Source organism: Papio anubis, unplaced genomic scaffold (assembly GCF_008728515.1).
Source record: "Papio anubis isolate 15944 unplaced genomic scaffold, Panubis1.0 scaffold977, whole genome shotgun sequence".
Lineage (NCBI taxonomy): Eukaryota > Metazoa > Chordata > Mammalia > Primates > Cercopithecidae > Papio > Papio anubis.
The window spans coordinates 4,850-9,859 of record NW_022170028.1 but is presented as its reverse complement, the minus strand read 5'-3'; the positions used below and the strand labels follow the sequence as shown (position 1 = coordinate 9,859).

The window sequence follows — 5,010 nt, the reverse complement described above, 5'->3', positions numbered from 1 at the left end:
CTCCTCCTTGCTGTCGTGGTCACTGTACACCACTTTGTCGCCCACCCTCCGGGCCACGGTGGTCCCGGCCAAATGATCCGGGCTGCCCCCGCCTCCTCGTCCCCGCCCCCCCACCGGCCCGGGCCGCTGGTGCTGGGGGGTGCCGGTGGCTGCGGCTTCCTCTGGCTACTGCTGCCCACCCTGGGCGAGCTACGCCGCGTCTCGGGCGCCACCTCAGCCTGGCCCGGCTGCTAACGCGTTGCAGCGAGCTGAGTCCTTGGACGCGTCCGGACGTGGGCGGCGGGGGCGGCGGCGGCGGGGCCGGGGCGTAGCACTTTGCAGCGGGAGCCGCGGGCTGCTCGGTCAGCCTGCCCCGCCGTCCCCTAGTCGGAGCCGAGGCGTTAGGTAGAAGGGAAAGCGGATGGGGAGGGGCGAGCGCAGTGGGGGAAGTGGGGAGCGCCGGGCCCGGTGGGGAGGCCGCAGGGGCCCGGCTGGCAGAAGCGGTTAGAGGGAGAAGGCTCAATCCGAATGTCTGGGGCCACACTCCGGACCGCCTTCAGCCGCCATTTTGTTCCTTCAGTCTACCGGAGCGTGGTCACGTGAGCTGCACCGCCCACGAGCCTGGGAGGACCGAGGTGGCGCGGCGGCCTCTAGGGGGAGCACGAGAGCACTGAGTCGTGGGCAGAGAGCCCGCGGCGCCTGGGCTCGGCGCAGCCCTGCGCGGTGGCGCGGCTGAGAGAGACGCGCAGCTCGCGAAATGCCGGCGGTCTAAGGCCTTCGGAGACCACAGTCTCTGCGGACCGCTAACTGGAGCCCAAAGCCGGCCGAACTACCTCCCCGCGTCTCACCTTCCGCGGCTCGGAGAGGAAGGTAGGAAAGCCCCCAAATATCATTCCCCTCGCGCCCCCTAGGGAAACTGAGGCTGAAAGAGCCAGCGAGAGATAGAAAAAAAAAAAAAGTCGGGGAGAGGGGCGGCCCGAGCGACCTAAGGGACGGGGCAGCGCCAGCGACCGAGAGAAATTAGTCGGGTTCGGGGGACAGGGAGACAAGCCTCCAGGGTTTAGGAAACTCCAAAGCTTGTAGCTGGAGTCCTGAAATTGACTCACATGACAACTGCTCCAGATCTGTGTCTGAGCCACGCCCCCGGATGCGCCGCCCGGAGGGAGGGGGGCCCTAAAACCTGTTGCGCGGAATCCCCACTCGGAAAGCCTCAGTAAACTCCAGAAGGCAGCTACTGCATGTTCCAATCTCCCGCCACCTTCCCAGTGTCTCAGGTAGGATCTCGGCCACTTCAGCAAGAACTTACCTCTCCTTTGCAGTGGAAAAGACGGAATCTTGCCTAAAACCTACTTCACGGTGTTACATGTTTGTATTATCGGGAAATAACCTTAATTTATTGACCCGACAAGTCACTAGGTTTCAGCTTAGCCCAGGGGACGAATCACGATGACATTTCAGGCGCCCTGAAACCTTATCACAGGGACTCAACCCTGAGTGGTTGAGGTCAGCCCTTCAGATAAGAGAAAGGTTTTATAAACATATATTTATTGAGATAGGTGACAACCAAAAAGTAATTTAAAGAAAAATAGTTGGCCGGGCGCGATAGCTCACACCTGCAGTCCCAGCCCTTTGAGAGGCCAAGGCTGGACGATAGGTTGAGGTCACGAGTTCGAGACCAGCCTGGGCAACATAGCAGGACTTTGCCTCTAGAAGAAATTTGAAAAAGTAGCCAGGCATGGTGGTGTGCACCTGTGGTCCCAGCTATTCGAGAGGGGTAGGGGGAAGGATTGCTTGAGCCTGGGAGGTGGGTGTTGCACAGAGCCATGATTGCACCACTGCACTCCAGCCTGAGTGACAGAGCAAGACCGTGTCTCAAAATTTAAAAAAAAAAAGAAAGAAAAATACTTAACAGGATTCTGTACATCAAAGGGCTTATTTCAATCTAGTTAGGAAAATGGAACACATACATGAAATGAAAATTAAACTACAAGGACTAATTGCCAAATAAATGCATTCAATACAATTTGATTGAGCCCTAAGGGTGGCAAATGTGTATATGTCTCCAGGGACTAGGTAAGTAATGTGTCAATAAAGTAGACAAGGTGGAGACCTAGGCAATGGAAATGCCCATATTTTGTTTGAAGAGGGTGGCCAGGCGGGGTGGCTCAGGCCTGTAATCCCAGCACTTTTTAGGAAGCCAGATGGGCGGATCACTTGAGCCCAGAAGTTCGAGATTACCTGGCCAACATAGTGAAACCCCGTCTCCACTAAAAACACAAAAATTAGCTGGGCATGGTGGCATGTGCCTGTCGTCCTAGCTACTCAGGAGGCTGAGGCAGGAGAATCGCTTGAACCTTGGAGGCGGAGGTTATGGTGAGCCAAGATTGCACCACTGCACTCCAGCCTGGGCAACAGAGTGAGACTCCGTCACCACCACCCCCACCAAAAAAAGAGAAAGATTAAACAAAACAAAACAGATCCCCCACCCCCCCCAAAAAAAAAACAACTTTTCTTTGAATGGACTAGCGTGGTGTTTGCTGTTTTGCTGCTTTATGCTTTAATGAATTTATCTTTCCATGGCTTCAAGAAGAAAAATGATAAGTCAGTGAGTACTGTGTAGATTGAGCATCCCTTATCTAAGATGCTTTGGATGAGAAGTGTTATGGGCTTTCGAATATTTGTATTATACTTACCAGTTGATCATTCCTAATCTGAAAATCTGAAATGCTCCAATGAGCATTTCCTTTGAACAGATGTTGGCACTCAAAAACTTTTAGATCTTGGAGCATTTTGGATTTCAGATTTTCAGAATCAGGGTACTCCACCAGTATCCTTTTATTTATCTATGATTTAATATAGCACTTCTTTCTTCAGAATTACTGAGTGACTCATTCCTGGTATGCTGCTAAATTTTTATTCATTTATTACCTTAATAATAATATTTAACATTTATTGATCACTGATGTGCCCAGGCACTATGGTAGATGCCTTATCATTATGCCTGTAAGTCTTATAGTGGCCTGCAGGCAGGTTTTATTATATCCTCATTTTACAAGTGAGGTAAATAAAATGTCTTAGAGACTCAGAGAGCTTGTGTTTTCTCCATGTCCACATATCTTATAAGCAAATGAGCCTATTTAAAGCCAGACCTCTCCTAAAGCCCAGTTCTTGCAGTTCCCTCAGTTTGCCATTGAGGAAACGGGAAAATCAGACTCACTCTCATCAATTGCCTCACACATACTCTAGAATTCCTTTTGAGTGGGAACAGAAATACCATTATATGTATTCCTCTATGTCTAGTCTTAGACATTAATTTGCCTTGTTTCTTTTAAGTTAGTGACCATCTCTGTTGAAGTCTTTAAATCCATTAAAAGTGAATGAAACCTTAGGAGAGTTTTAGGCAGGAGAGGAAGCTCCTCTTCTCTCCAGTTTGGGCTTCGATTGTCCAGAAGTAAAGAAGAGGGATGAGATATTATTTGAGAAAACTCCTTCAAGAACCAGAACTTAGCAAACATTTACACCATTTTGATGGAAATATTTCTAAACTATATTATAAAGTTAGCGGGGTATGGCGGCACATGTCTGTAGTCCTAGCTACTTGGGAGGCTGAGTCAGGAGAATTGCTTGAACCTAGGAGTCTGAGTACGCAGTGAGCCATGATGGTGCCTGGGTGACAAAGTGAGACTCTGTCTCTAAAATAAATTTGTTTTATTCTAAAATAATTCTAGGCAGGGTGCGGTGACTCATGCCTGTAATCCCAGCACTTTGGTAGGCCAAGGTGGGCGGATAACAAAGTCAGGAAAGGTAGAACATATTGGCCAACATGATGAAACTCCATCTCTACTAAAAGTACAAAAATTAGCCGGGCGTGGTGGCACATGCCTGCAGTCCCAGCTATTCTGGAGGCTGAGGCAGGAGAATCGCTTGAACCCGGGAGGCAGAGGTTGCAGTGAGCTGAGATCGCGCCGCTGCACTCCAGCCTGGACAACGAGCAAAATTCTGTCTCAATAAATAAATAAAATAAAATAATTCTAAATACATTCTGCTCATTGTTACATTGATGATCTTAAAGTTGATTGAGATGTAGCTGAAACTGGCTTCCACAGAGTACTCTCACGTGGTTCTGAATTTTGAGGTCATCTTTCTTTGTGTCATGTTTTTTAGATGTCCTTTCTCAGAGTCAATCTAGTTTGAGTAAGACCTGCAGGGATCTCTTGTGAGCACATATATTGAGTTTTAGTGCATAAGCTTTGTTTTAACTTTTCACTGGGTAGATGAAACTGTCAGATAAGCGGCATTATGTCAACCATATAAAGTATTTCCCCCCATTTTTAAATAGAGAAGAAGACACAGAAATGAAAATGAAAAGAAAATTTGGTACTACAGCACAAAGGTCCAGCTTGCAGAATTAATTGACTGTCTGAACAAAGATTATTGGGAAGCAGAGATCTGCAAAATTCTGGAAGAAATGCGTGAAGAAATCCACCGACACATGGATATAACCGAAGGCCTGACCGATAAGGCTCGGGGCAGTAACAAATCCTTTCTGGCGGCAGCTAATGGTGAGAGGGCATTTTCTCATTTTATTTTTGTTAAGTCTGAGCTAAACTGTTGTATGAAATCACTGCAAAATTTGAAAATAGATTAAAATTTTCAAGTACAGTCTTGCATTGCTTAATGATGGGGATACATTCTGAAAAATGTGTCATTTGGCAATGTCATGATTGTGTGAACATCATAGAGTACACTTACACAAACCTAGATGGTAGGGTTTCCTGTACACCTAGGTTATACGGCATAGCCTATTGCTGCTAGGCTGCAAACCTGTACGTCATGTGACTGTACTGAATCCCATGAGCAGTTGTAGCACAACAGTAGGTATTTGTGTATCTAACCATATCTAAACGTTTAAAAAGGTAATACATAAAATCTTATGGGATCACCATCATGTACATGGTTCATGGTTGACCAAAACATTGTGCAGTGCGTGGCTGTGTGTATATTTTACTTTGGTTCTCCGTATTTCATTTT

At 47.7% G+C, this 5,010-nt stretch overlaps 1 long non-coding RNA gene across 1 annotated transcript; it reads left to right on the top strand.

Moving 5' to 3' along the window:
* The first annotated feature begins 431 nt into the window (after window positions 1-431).
* LOC108582491 lies at window positions 432-4,641 on the top strand. Its single transcript, XR_004181929.1, has 2 exons — window positions 432-849; window positions 4,319-4,641. It is a non-coding gene; the product is annotated as an uncharacterized LOC108582491 (long non-coding RNA).
* The last annotated feature ends 369 nt before the right edge of the window (window positions 4,642-5,010 follow it).